The sequence below is a fragment of the Stegostoma tigrinum genome, chromosome 15 (assembly GCF_030684315.1).
Source record: "Stegostoma tigrinum isolate sSteTig4 chromosome 15, sSteTig4.hap1, whole genome shotgun sequence".
NCBI lineage: Eukaryota > Metazoa > Chordata > Chondrichthyes > Orectolobiformes > Stegostomatidae > Stegostoma > Stegostoma tigrinum.
In genome coordinates, this window is record NC_081368.1 from 5840418 (window position 1) to 5855290 (window position 14873).

Genomic DNA, 14873 nt, shown 5'->3' on the forward strand with positions numbered 1-14873 from the left:
CTTGACACTCAGGATTACTTAGCAAATTCTGCCCAATCACATCAATGTTGGACACTTCTGCTGCACATACTTACCGTATCAAATGTGCTGAAGCTCACAAACCAATTGTGATGATATTTTGGTTTTGACAGGTGTATCCTGTCCTTTTTAAAAGAAAAAAAGATTGAGTTAGAGGTGTCATGTGGTTTGTTACAAACCAGTAAAGTAACAGCTTGTGAGGTCTTGGGCTCTTTTTTAAAAACCAGAACAATACAAGCAGCATGAATGGGTGGAGTCAGGCTCCCATAGAACTAGAATTTCAGTTTAATTTTCCATAGCTATTATGCTTTGGAAGCTGCTATACATCTCACCCCACTATAATAAAATGTTTGAGTTATCTCTCTCTCTCTCTCTCTCTCGCTCTCTCTCTCTCAGATGCTCTTTCCTCCTGGTCTAGAGAATTGCATGTAAGACAATTCATTTTCCTGAATTTGCCTTTGCCAAATATGCGTTTATGACATGGTACTGCATTGGAACAGCTGTTGTTTAGTGGTTAAATAATCTGTTATTCTGTTAAGTTTCCCAGTAAAGTTGTTATCCCAATGCTTCCTTCTTTTGTTGGTATTTTAACTAGAATGTTGGAATACGGTATATTTGGCTTCAAGACAGGTAGAATTGCATCCAGAACATAATGCCTTACGCTTGCCACTAAAAATAAGAAAAAAAGTTTGGTCTAGGCTATCTTCTTGAAGTATTTGAAGGGCATTTGGTCTGATCCATAGCATCAACAATTAAAGTCAAACCAGTAGCGAAGGTTTTGGAGTAGATCTGTAGCCTGGATGTTGTGGTTGGTTGGCTTGCCGAGCTGGTTCGTTGTTCTGTAGACATTTCATTACCTTGCTACTAAGTGGGGAGACGTTACCAAGCACGGTAACAAATCGTCTGCAGAACAACAACCCAGCTCGGCGAGCCAACCAACCAAACCAACCAGTAGGTTTAAAAATTAAACATTGCTCGACAGTGTTCTGTCAACCATCATTAACTCATGGATTGTCCAGGGCAATGCATGATTAATCAACAATAACTTAGCAACCAAATATTTTCTTCCTTCATTCAGTATAAAATCTCAGTATAATCAAATATAAGAAATAAATTCAGTATAATCTCATTCATGTATGTTTTTTCCTTTGTGAGTGCACTGTGAATTGCCCTAATAAGTGCAATGTGACATTTCAAAATTTGTTCTTAGGTTGCGAGAGTCTCTGTTTGGGCCAGAAATTATTGTCCTTCCCTCATTGCCCAGAGCACTGTTATGAGTCAGTCACAATGCGACATGGCAGCATCACCTGTAGGCCAGGTTTCCTTCCCTGAAGGACACAGGTGAATCAGAGAGGCTGCCCCCTTGATAATTTACTGTAGTTTCATGGTCATCATTAAGCTCTTACTTCCAGATTATGACTGAATTCAAATTTCACCATCTGCCATGGTGGGATTCAAACTCAGTTCCTGAGAGCATTATGAAGTGATCATCCTGCCAGGCTGTCACTCCCCCTTCTTTCAGTAATACTCAAGTTATTCTTTTGCAAGGTATTTGGTGGGTGTGGGGGTCTGGTTTTCAGAGAGGAGGGTGTGTTACAATAACTGAGCAGTGATTTGAAACGGATACATGGTTAAAAAACATGAAGAACATGTCAGTGAAAAGATAAATTTCTTGGAATGAACTGTTAAGCCAATGGTTTGAAATTCAGGAATGACAATTTACTCTTCAAACCAATTGGATTTCAGTAACACCAAAAGAATGAACACCTGTGTGAAATAAATTGAGCAGGCACCATGGGAATGATCTTGAATGACACAAACAAATCTACAAGTGTCACTTAGCTGCTGCCAATGAAAAATATTGTCTCACAGATTTTAAAACTGCAGGTAGGTGCTCTGAAGCAATCAGAGAAATAACCACTGAGAGCAAAGATATAATGAATAAATTGATCAAGTTTCCATGTGCCAATCACACCAAATTTAAGAAAAAAGGATCAGCTGGGAAGCCTGATGACATGTAAAGAATTTCCGATACCCCCTTGAACATCACAGATCTGTCTCAAGTTGATAGTAACTTTTGAGAAAAGGTTCCTTGAAAAAGCATTAATTTAGTTCTGTTATTACCATTGCCACAGGATGAGGGCATCACTGGAGAGCCAGCATTTATTGCCCATCCCTAATTACCCAGGGGACAGTTTTGAGTCAACCACATTGCTGTGGGTCTGGAGTCACATGTAGGCCAGACCAGGTAAGGACAGCAGTTTCCTTCCCAAAAGGACATTAGTGAGCAAGACAGGTTTTTCCAACAATTGGCAATGGGTTCATGGTCATTATTAGATTCTAATTCCAGATAGTGAGTTTTGAGAAGATTTGTAGCTCAGGTTGAGTTTCTGGATGTAAGTTGGCTCGCTGAGCTGGAAGGTTCGTTTTCAGATGTTTCGTCACCATTCTAGGTAACATTGTCAGTGACCCTCCAGGGAAGCGCTGGTGTTATGTCCCGCTTTCTCCGAAACACGTAAATAGAAAGCGGGACATGACACCAGCGCTTCACCGGAAGCTCACTGATGATGTTAGCTAGAATGGCGATGAAATATCTGAAAACGAACCTTCCAGCTCAGCGAGCAAACTTACATCTAATTCCAGATATTTATTGAATTCAACTTCCACCATCTGTCATAGCAGGATTTGAAACCAGATCCCCAGAGCATTACCTGAGTCTCTGGATTAACAGTCCTGCGATAATACCACTAGGCCATTTCCTCCCCTACAGTTGGACTATCACCTGGTGTTTTGTGATTTCTGACCTCATCCACTTCAAGCCAACACTTGCATCTCCACATCCAGACTGAAAGATATCTATTGACTATTGGCATCTGTTTTCTATCACTTATCCAATGTTGTATCCACTTTGCCATTGTCCCTTTCAAAGCATAACCGACCAACTTTCCTCACATGTCTGGAAATCTATGTATAAATGTCAAAAGCATTATCCTCATCAACATTTTCTGTTACAAAAGGCTACAGAAAATTACCTTTGCATGACTTGCCTTTTAGAAACCCATGTTGACTCTTCTTAATCACTTCTCCTTTTTCATGTGACTACTTATTCAATTCCTCTGAAGTTCTACTCCATTCTGAAATGGTTTGCCATTTCTGGTTGCAACAGCAGCGCAAGTGGGAGCTTGGACCAGGGGTCTGTCGGGAAGCCGGTGAGTCAGAGATTTTGAATCTTTAAAAGGCTTGCCTCATGAATAGGCGGAGGTACGCTAAGCAGGAGCAGACATGGGACTGCTGAGTGAGTGAGGTAATACATTTGTGTGGTTGCGTTACCCGAAACGCTACTCGGGTAGTGTCTCCCACCCATCCTCCTCCTCGAACCAAACAAAAGGGTTTTGTGCGCCAGATTGGTAAGGTAAGTAGTTTATTTTTTATTCTTTATTCTTTATTTTTCAACAGTCTCTTTGGGAATTTAGAATAATGGGAATGGAGGTCAGGGCAGTTGAATGTTCCTCCTGCAGAATTTGGGAGGTAAGGGTCACCAATAGTGTCCCTGCTGACTACATCTGTGGGAAGTGCACCCAACTCCAGCTCCTCGAAAATCGTGTTAGGGAACTGGAGCTGGAGCTGGAGCTGGAGCTGGATGAACTTTGGATCATTCGGGAGGCAGAGGGGGTTATTGAGAGGAGTTACAGGGAGGTAGTCACTCCTCAGGTACAAGTAAAAGGCAGATGACTTACGGTCAGGGGACAGAAAGGGAGCCGGCAGGCAGTGCAGGGATCCCCTGTGGCCATTCCCCTCAACAATAAGTATACTGTTTTGGATACTGTTGAGGGGGACGACTTATCGGGGAAAGCAGTGGGACACAGGTATCTGGCACAGAGTCTGTCCCTGCTGCTCAGAAGGGAAGGGGGAAGAGGAGCAGGCAGTAGTCATTGGGGACTCCATAGTTAGGGGGACAGATAGGAGGTTCTGTGGGGACGAGAGAGACTCACGGTTGGTGTGTTGCCTCCCAGATGCCAGGGTGCATGATGTCTCTGATCGTGTTTTTGGGATCCTTAAGGGGGAGGGGGAGCAGCCCCAAGTCGTGGTCCACATTGGCACCAACGACATAGGTAGGAAGAGAGATGGGGATTTAAGGCAGAAATCCAAGGAGCTAGGATGGAAGCTGAGAGCTAGGACGAACAGAGTTGTTGTCTCTGGTTTGTTGCCCATGCCACGTGCTAGTGAGGCGAGGAATAGGGAGGGAGAGGAGTTGAACACGTGGCTACAGGAGGGAGGGTTTTGGATTCTTGGGTATTTGGGGCTCTTTCTGGGGGAGGTGGGACCTCTACAAGCAGGATGGTCTTCACCTGAACCAGAGGGGTATAAATACCCTGGGGGGGAAATTCGCTAAGGCTATTCCGGTGGGTTTAACCTAATTCAGCAGGGGGATGGACACCAAAATTGTAGTTCGAGTATAGAGACGCTTGAGAGTTGGGAAGGCTGAAATAAAACTTCAGCGACCGGCAAACAAGAAGTTGGTTTGAAGTTTGTTGACTTCAATGCCAGGAGCATCCAGAATAAGGTGGGTGAACTTGCAGCCTGAGTTGGTACCTGGGACTTCGATGTTGTGGCCATTTCGGAGACATGGATAGAGCAGGGACAGGAATGGTTGTTGCAGGTTCCGGGATTTAGATCTTTCAGTAAGAACAGAGAAGATGGTAAAAGGGGGGGAGGTGTGGCATTGTTGGTCAAGGACAGTATTACAGTTGCAGAAAGGATGTTTGGGGACTCATCAACTGTGGTAGTATGGGCTGAGGTTAGAAACAGGAAAGGAGAGGTCACCCTTTTGGGAGTTTTCTATAGGCCTCCGAATAGTTCCAGATATGTAGAGGAAAAGATAGCAAAGATGATTCTCAATAGGAGCGAGAGAGACAGGGTAGTTGTCATGGGGGCCTTCAACTTTCCAAATATTGACTGGGAACACTCTAGTTCGAATACTATAGATGAGTCCGTTTTTGTCCAGTTTGTGCAGGAGGGCTTCCTGACACAGTATGTAGATAGGCCAACAAGGGGCGAAGCCACATTAGATTTGGTACTGGGTAATGAGCCCGACCAGGTGTTAGATTTGGAAGTAGGTGAGCACTTTGGTGATAGCAATCACAGTTCTGTTATGTTTACTTTAGTGATGGAAAGTGATAGGTGTATACCACTGGGCAAGAGTTATAGCTGGGGGAAAGGCAATTATGAAGAGATTAGGCAAGATTTAGGGAGCATAGGATGGGGAAGGAAACTACAGGGGATGAGCACATTAGAAATGTGGAGCTTATTCAAGGAAAAGCTCCTGTGTGTCCTAGATAAGTATGTACCTGTCAGGCAGGGAGGAAGCTGGAGAGCGCAGGAGCCGTGGTTTACGAAGGAAGTGGAATCTCTGGTCAAGCGGAAGAAGAAGGCTTATGTTAGGATGAGATGTGAAGGCTCAGTTAGGGCGCTTGAGGGCTACAAGGTGGCCAGGAAAGACCTAAAGAGAGAGCTCAGAAGAGCCAGGAGGAGACATGTGAAGCTGTTGGCGGATAGGATCAGGGTAAACCCTAAGGCTTTCTATAGGTATATAAGGAATAAAAGAATGACGAGAGTAAAAATAGGGCCAATCAAGGACAGTAGTGGGAAGTTGTGTGTGGAGTCAGAGGAGATAGGGGAAGCACTAAATGAATATTTTTCAACAGTATTCTCTCTGGAAAACGACAATGTTGTCAAGGAGAATACTGAGATACAGGCTACTCGACTAGGTGGGATTGAGGTTCACAAGGAAGAGGTATTAGAAATCCGACAGAGTGTGAAGATAGATAAGTCCCCTGGGTGGGATGGGATTTATCCTCGGATCCTCTGGGAAGCCAGGAAGGAGATTGCCGAGCCTTTGGCAATGATCTTTAACTCGTCATTGTCTACAGGAATAGTGCCAGACGACTGGAGGATAGCAAATGTGGTTCCCCTGTTCAAGATGGGGAGTAGAGACAACCCTGGGAATTATAGACCAGTGAGCCTAACCTCAGTTGTTAGTAAAGTGTTGGAAAAGGGTATGAGGGATTGGATTTATAATCATCTAGAAAAGAATAAATTGATTAGGGATAGTCAGCACAGTTTTGTGAAAGGTAGGTCATGCCTCACAAACCTTATTGAGTTCTTTGAGAAGGTGACCAAACAGGTAGATGAGAGTAAACTGGTTGATGTGGTGTATATGGATTTCAGCAAGGCGTTCGATAAGGTTGCCCACGGTAGGCTATTGTACAAAATGCGGAGGAATGAAATTGTGGGAGATATAGCAGTTTGGATCTGAAATTGGCTTGCTGCAAGAAGACAGAGGGTGGTAGTTGATGGGAAATGTTCATCCTGGAGACCAGTTACTAGTGGTGTACCTCAAGTGTCGGTGTTGGGTCCACTGCTGTTTGTCATTTTTATAAATGACCTGGATGAGGGCGTAGAAGAATGGGTTAGTAAATTTTCAGATGACACTAAGGTTGGTTGAGTTGTGGATAGTGACGAAGGATGTTGTAGGTTGCAGAGAGACATAGATAAGCTGCAGAGCTGGGCTGAGAGGTGGCAAATGGAGTTTAATGCAGACAAGTGTGAGGTGATGCACTTTGGTAGGAGTAACCGGAAGGCAAAGTACTGGGCTAATGGTAAGATTCTTGGTAGTGTAGATGAGGAGAGATCTCGGTGTCCACGTACACAGATCCTTGAAAGTTGCCACCCAGGTTGACAGGGCTGTCAAGAAGGCATACAGTGTTTCAGCTTTTCTTAATGAAGGGATTGAGTTCCGGAACCAAGAGGTTATGGTGCAGCTGTACAAAACTCTGGTGTGGCCGCACTTGGAGTATTGCGTACAGTTCTGGTCACCGCATTATCAGAAGGATGTGGAAGCTTTGGAAAGGGTGCAGAGGAGATTTACTGGGATGTTGTCTGGTATGGAGGGGAGGTCTTATGAGGAAAGGCTGAGGGACTTGAGGCTGTTTTCGTTAGAGAGAAGAAGGTTGAGAGGTGACTTAATCGAGACATATAAGATAATCAGAGGGTTGGATAGGGTAGATAGGGAGAGCCTTTTTCCTCGGATGGTGACGGCGAGCATGAGGGGCCATAGCTTTAAATTGAGGGGTGAAAGATATAGGACAGATGTCAGAGGTGGTTTCTTTACTCAGAGAGTAGTAAGGGAATGGAACACTTTGCCTGCAACGGTAGTAGATTCGCCAACTTTAAGTACATTTAAGCCTTCATTGGACAAGCATATGGACGTACATGGAATAGTGTAGGTTAGATGGGCTTCAGATTGATATGACAGGTCGGCACAACATCGAGGGCCGAAGGGCCTGTACTGTGCTGTAATGTTCTATGTTCTATGTTCAGCAAGCCATTCAGGTCAAGAGCAACCAGAGATGTCAATAACCATGCTGCCCATGCCAGCTACACCAACATTTCTTAAAATGATTCAAAAACATACTGATTTGATTTGATTTATTATAGTCTCATGTACCGAGATAGAGGAAAAAAGCATTGTTTTGTGTACTAACCAGACAATGAATGAATGAATGGCTTTATTGTCACATGTATTTTACAGTGAGAAAAATAGTAAAATACAATGAAAATTTTTCTCCAGTCTTGCCACAACCCGGCCATATTTTGCATAATTTTAAGAATAAGAAACATGAACAGAAAGTTATAGCTTATTGAGAGTCTATCAGTCCTGAGCGAGCTCATCGTCAACAACATCTGTGCCACCATAGGCCCTCCACAATTTCACTGCCATCTACATCTGACCAAACCAATGTTGAAATTGCCACTCTTCAGGCATCTTCTTTCAGCACTGGGCCAGTTCTCTGCCACCACTGCTTCTCTGTTGCCAGACACTGAGAAAGTTACCAAAGCTGCAGAGCACCATATTCGTACCTAAACACCTCCTGGATGGATTCAAAACCTACGTGCACCACAGGATAAAATTCATGGGCCTTTATCTCTCAGCAGAATTAGTTGATGCCACAAGCTACCCACGGGTGACTAACCTGGGCATAGGAAAATTAGGATAATTAATCATAAGAGGTTAAGAAGAGAAGTGAACATGTGCAGCTTAAAGTGACTGAATAATAAAATTGTGAAGTGTTTTCTGGTCTGAAATTTAGAATTCTTGGAATGTTAGTCACCACTACGGCTGAGGGAGTTGTGTCCTACCATGCTGATGTCATCTGTGGTGTTATAGTAGCAATCAATTCCTATGCCAAGTCCTGTGGTTGCCCTGGAAAAATAAGTAAGGGATCACTCAGGTCCACACTGGGCCCACTCAAACCTGCGCTGGGGTGCCTCACCACCGCCAATGCCATCCGAGCTCCGGACAAGAGATAAATCGAGGACAGGGGAAACAAAAAAAAAGCAAGTGAAAGAAGGTAAAAGAAAATAAAAGCCATGTGTTTCATGTGTGGAATGAACTTCCTGAGGAAGTGGTGGATATGGGTACAATTGCAACATTTAAAAGATGTTTTGACTGGTACATAAATAGGTAATGTTTGAAGAGATATGGGCCAGGAGCAGGCAAGTGGGACTAGTTTCATTTAGGATGATATTCATCTTGGGCTGGTTGAACTGCAGGGTCTGTTTTTGTACTGTATGACTCTATGACCGTATGAAAGTGAACAAGCCCCAGCTCAGGAACCCAAAATCATACCTTACGTAAGTACATCAGGGTAATAGAACAGATTTTCAATGGCTTTTCAGTGAGAATTTATTTTTGTTTCTTCAATGGAATTTTCAACACCTTGATCAACTTGCCTTAGAACCATAGAAACTGGGAGCACGAGTAGGCCATTCGTCCCTTTGAGCCTGCTCTGCTATTCAATCTAGTCGTAGCTCATCCTCTACCTAAATGCTGTCTTCCCACTTTTTGCACATACCGCCCCCTCAATGTCTTTAACATATAGAAGTATGTCTATCCCTATCGTAAATATATCAATGACTTGGCCTCCATAGTCTTCAGTGGTAGAAAAGCCACATGTTCATTACCCTTTGATTGAAGAGGTATTTCCACCTCTCAGTCCTGAATGGTTTACCGCATCAGCCCCCTAGCTTGTGCTGTCATTCAGTTTCATCTTACTGATTTGATTGTAACCTCAAACTCACATTCACTCAGTTGTTTAACAAGAATCTAATTAGCTCTGCCTTTAAAATATGCAAGGACTCTACTTCTATCACCTTTTCAGAATAAGAGTCCCAGGATGTCATAACTTTCAGAGCCGAAAATTTATCTCACCCTTGGTTTCAATGGGGGCCTTTCCTTTAAAACAGTGACCCCTAGTCCTAGATACTCCAGTAAGAGGAACCACCTTTTACCGATCTACTCCTCCAAGACCCATCATGATTTCCACTGTTACAATCAAATTGCCTCTTTCTGTCCGGAATTCCTACCTGAAACATTGACTTCTCCTTTCCTCCAAATGCTGTTATTCCAGCCTCTTATTTGTCTACCTTGAATTCCAGCATCTACAGTTGTTTGCTGTATCTAATACAAATTTAGTCTGTTCAATCTTTCTTTCTGAGAAAATCCACCCAATACCAGATATTAATTTGATAAATCTTCTCTAAACTACAATCAAAACATTTATATCCTTCTTTGAAGAAGGTGATCAGTACTGTACACAATATTTCAAATATAGTTTCATCAGTACACCATGAAACTGATGATAATTTCTTTATTTTCATATTTAATTACCTTTGCAACATGTGATGACATGTTGTTTGCTTTCATAGTTACTTGCAGTGTTGCATGCTAACCTTTTGTTTTTCATGCACAAGGATACTTAGATGCCTCTGCATCACTGAGCTCTGTAATTTCTCACCACTTAGATAATATCCTTCATTTTGGTCTTCCTGCTGAAATGAACAATTTCTCATTTTCCCACATCATACTTTCTTTGCCACATCTAACTTGACTAGATCAATGGTTCAAACATGACTTTCACAAATCCATGTTGACTCATGATTTTCTTGAACTTATCAATGTGACCTGTATAAATTCTTTAATAATAATATTTATTATTTACCCTCTGACAACTGCTAAGCTGGATGACCTGCAGTTTCTTCTTTACTGTCTTCATCCTTTTTTGAATAAAGAGTTACTTTTGGCATCTTCAAGTATAATGGGGCCCACCTTGAGTCAAGGGACTTTTGGAAAATTAGAACTAATGTATCAATTATCTCACTAGCCCCTTCTTTCAAAACCCTATGATGATGTTCATCAGAGCCCAAGAACTGTCAGTATACAGCTCTAATAAACAGATTTAAAAAGGACCTAAGGAGAAACTTTTTCACACAGAAGGTGGTACATGAATGAAATGACCTGTCAGAGGAAGTGGAGGGCTGGTACGATTTAAATATTTAAAAGTCATCTGGATGAGTACATGAATAGGAAGGGTTTAGAGTGATATGGGCCAAATACTGACAAATCGGATGAGATGAATTTAAGATATCTGGTCATGATGGATGAGTTGGACTGAAGGTCGGGTTCTATGCTGTACATCTCTATGATTCTATTGTGATCAGAGATAATGTGAACTGCAGATGCTGGAAAATCCAAAATAACAAAATGTGGGGCTGGATGAACACAGCAGGCCAAGCAGCATCTCAGGAGCACAAAAGGTGAAGTTTCAGGCCTAGACCCTTCATCAGAAAAGCCAGATATCTCTTCATTGGTGGTAGTTCATAAAATGTTCACTTGAATGATCGCTGGTATGGAGGGATTATCGTATGAGCAAAGGCTAAACAGTTTAGGACTCTATTCACTAAAGTTTAGAAGAATGAAAGGTGATCTCATTGAAACATGCAGGAATCTTCAGCAACATGACAAGGTAAATGCTGAGAGGATGGTTTCCCTCATGGGAGACTGCAGGACCAGAGGACAGAGTCTCAGCATAAGGAGGTGCCAAATTAAGATGGAGAAGAGGAGGCAATTCTTCTCACAGAGTGTTTTAAGCCTTTGGAATTCCTTGCAACAGAGGATTGTGGGGTTAGAGTGCTTGTGTATGTTTAACGCTGAGATAGATTCTTAATCAGTCAGGGAATGAAGGATTATGGGGATATTTCAGGAAAGTGCACATGAGAAATGTAGGATGATCTTATTGAATGGCCAGAGTTGCTGAATGGTCTAGCTTTGTTCCTATTTTTGGTCTAATGGAGGACACCTAGATCTCTTGCATAATCCCCGTTCTCAGTTTTTAGACATTCAAATAAAACTCTGCTTTCTTGTTTTGGCTACCAAAGTGAATAGCCTTACAATTATCCACCTGAAATTTCATCAGCCATGCATTTGCCCACTCACAGCCTGTTCAAATCACACTGCAACATCTCTGCATTCTCTCCACAGCTCACTCTCCCCTCACAACCCCCTCCCGCCATCTTTGTGTCATATGTTTAGTTTCCTCATCCAAATCACCTATATATATATATATATATATATATACATGGTTAGTAGCTGGGGTGTTAGCGCTGATTACCAGCCTTTTACAAAGAAGACCCATTTATTCCAACTCTTTGTTCCCTGTCACCAACCAGTTTATTTTAATGTGAATACACTTCCCTCAGTCCCATTGCTTTAAACTGAGATTCTAATCTCTTATGTTGGACTTTGTCACAAGCATTCTGAAGGTACAAATAAACCACAATAGCTGGTTCCCACCAATCAATTCTACTTGTTACATTCTCAAAGAATCCTGGCAGATTTGTCAGGCATGGTTTCGCTTTGTTAAATCCATCCTGGCTCTTGATCTTGTTACAACTTTCCAAATGTTTTGCTACTATGGCTTTTATAATGGACTCGAGCATCTTCCATAATACTGACATTAGACTGGCTGGTCTGTCATTCTGGGCTTTCTCTCTGTGGCCTTTTTCGAAATAGAGAGTTTAAATTCATTACTTGCAGTACTCTGGGATGTAGATTATCTGACCGTGGTGATTTAATTAGCCTTAAATTCCATCAATTTTCCCCACACTATTTCCGTACTAATGCTGATTTCCTTCAATTCCTTCATCCCATTAAACTCTGTTTTCCCCGACATTTGTGGTATGTTATTGAGTCCTCCTTTGTGAATGATTTGGAGGTGCCGGTGTTGGACTTGAGTGGAAAATTTCAGAAGTCACATGTTACCAGGTTATAGTCCAACTGGTTTATTTGAAAGCACAAGCTTACTGAGCAATGGTCTTTCATCAAATGAAGTCTTTTGGACGAAAGCTAGTGATTTGAGTGACTTCTGACTCTTGTGTGAACCCAGGTCCAAAGTATGTATTTAGTTGGTCAGCCATTTCTTTGTTCCTCATTACACATTTCCCTGTTTCTGACAGTAAAGGATCTCTATTTGTCTTCATGGCTCTTTAGACATACTAGACAGAGGTGGCCCATATCATTTCCCAGGATCAATATGGAAGGCAATGTGAAATTGGGAGAAATAATTTCAAATGACTAGAACATGGTCATTGAGGAGGAGAGGTTTGGAGAGGAAATGCAGACCTAAGGGCCTAAACCATTTGTGAAAAAAAGGTTCTGGTGGATGAAAACAAGGAAGATATGTCAAATGTATAGAATAATTCATTGGTCTAGGCTCGAATATTGTCACTTTTTCACACTTTAGGAAGGATGGGAAGATATTAGAGAGGGTGCAATAAAGATTTGCAAGAATAATCCGAGAGATTAGAAACTTGCATTTTCTTTTAATTCATTCATGGAATGTGAGACTTCTCAGGTGGGCCAGTATTTATTGTCTACTCCTAATTACCCTTCAACTGAGTGGTTTGTGAGGCTATTTAAAAGTTATTCACTGTTATCCCCTTGTAGTGATGGTTTCAATAGCATCCAATGATTGGATTTTGAAAGTTTGTTTGTGATTGGAAGACATTTTAGCCATTCCTCCAAATGAGAAAGTCGAGTCGGCTGATTGGAATCCCCACTGTTATTCTCCATGTTACCGGAGCAATCCACACTGCAGTGTGGTAGGAGGCTTTCTCTACTCTTTATCTCATGTGATAGGTTTGCTGACATCATCTTCTTTCAGGATAGGGATCAACAGGGGAAGTTTAATCTGGAGTGGCAGAGGAAAGCCTAGAATCCCTACAGAATGGGATGAGGCCATTTGGCCCTATTAGTCCACATCAACTCTATGAACAACATCGCATCTGCCTGAGCATCTAATGATTAAAAGTTCTTGCCTTAAAACACAACGTAACTCATTGCCTGTTTGTATCTAAGCAGGTGCATTATTATGATAGACACAGTTCCAGAGCAATGAGAAGCTCCTTGTCTTACTCTTTTGAGATAGTAAGCTGTCGTCTAAACAAGTTTGTAGATATCATCATATTGGACTTAAGGCACTCCTCAATAATAACTCATTCATACTGCTATAAGCTGTGGAATATTGGCCTCGTTTTTAATGTTCTCAAAGTTGAGAGTGGATCTTAGACCCAAGGCCTTCTGACCCAGAATTAGGAGAGCCTAGCATATCCTGGAATTATTTATCTGAAGCTTTTATTGGCACACAGTAAATGAACAATACTGTGTCCACTTATAATTTAAATACAGATTACATCTTACCCATAATAAGTGTGAGGAGTGCACAGGTTAAATATTGAATTTTTAAAACAAATTTGACTGAAAAGGCGACATTTTAGTTGACAGGGTTAATCACAATGGGCCTGATTGTCTAACAATTATGTTTGATAATCATATGCACTTTTGAGTCTCACTCTTTTGTGTTCATTCCTGAATGGAATTTTCAATTCACTGTAATTCTGGAAGGCATGCCAAGACATTCTTTATTAAAATGCAAATTAAAACGAAACAATGTGAGTGATGCATGAGGCTGATTTTCAACGTGATTAGAAGGGTTAAATTATGCATGGTTCAGCTTGTATTTCTCAGCAAAATATTAAAGAATGGGCCAATTCCAATGTTTAAGGCAGTTAAGAGATGATTAGGTTAGAGAGAAAGGGGAAAAAAATAGCTATCCCTTCTTTAGGGGCAGTTTGGATCAAGGGGACATCATTTTAAAATCAGAAATACTCCCTTCATGTCCCAGAACAAATTATTTGGTCCTTTAAACTTCTCCACCATTCAATAAGTTAATGGATAATTTTCTACTTTAACTCCACCTCCCCTTAAAAATCTCATATCTCTTAAATCCTTTAGCAATGAAAAATCTACCAATCTCAAACAGGACTCTAATTAATGACTGAGTATTCAACACTTTCTGGGGCAGAATTTTCCAAAGAAGCAGTTAAGAGATTGCTCTTCATAACAAGGGCTGACTCTGTATTCTGACTCCGCTCCCCTACGTTCTAAATTCACCAGGACTAACTCTATCAGCATCTATCCTCGACTTCCACAAGAGGGGCGAGTTAATGGAGATGAGGGTAGCAAACACTGTTCTAATCATAGATAATAAAGTGTGAAGCTGGATGAACGCAACAGGCCAAGCAGCATCTCAGGAGCACACAGCAGCATCTCAGGAGCACACAGCAGCATCTCAGGAGCTGATGAGGTGGCCGAGTGGTTAAGGCGATGGACTGCTAATCCATTGTGCTCTGCATGCATGGGTTCGAATCCCATCCTCGTCGGTGTCTGACTTTTTACTGTTCTACTCATAGATTTCTTTTGACAAGATTGATGGGAAAGTCTACAGCCTTTATTAAACTGCTGAAAAAAGGTACTGAACATCTGAAAGGATAAGTGCACACGGCAGAGTAAAGCTCATAATTGGAGGAAGGGGAATTACAATTCTGTTAGGTGAGAACTGGGCAACATAAAATGGGAACAGATGCTGTCAGGGAAGAGCACTATTGAAACGTGGAGG

At 41.8% G+C, this 14873-nt stretch overlaps 1 non-coding gene across 1 annotated transcript; it reads left to right on the forward strand.

The window, feature by feature from the left end:
* Nucleotides 1–14555: 14555 nt before the first annotated feature.
* On the forward strand, nt 14556–14637 carry trnas-gcu (transfer RNA serine (anticodon GCU)). Its single transcript has one exon. It is a non-coding gene; the product is annotated as a tRNA-Ser (tRNA).
* Nucleotides 14638–14873: the final 236 nt, after the last annotated feature.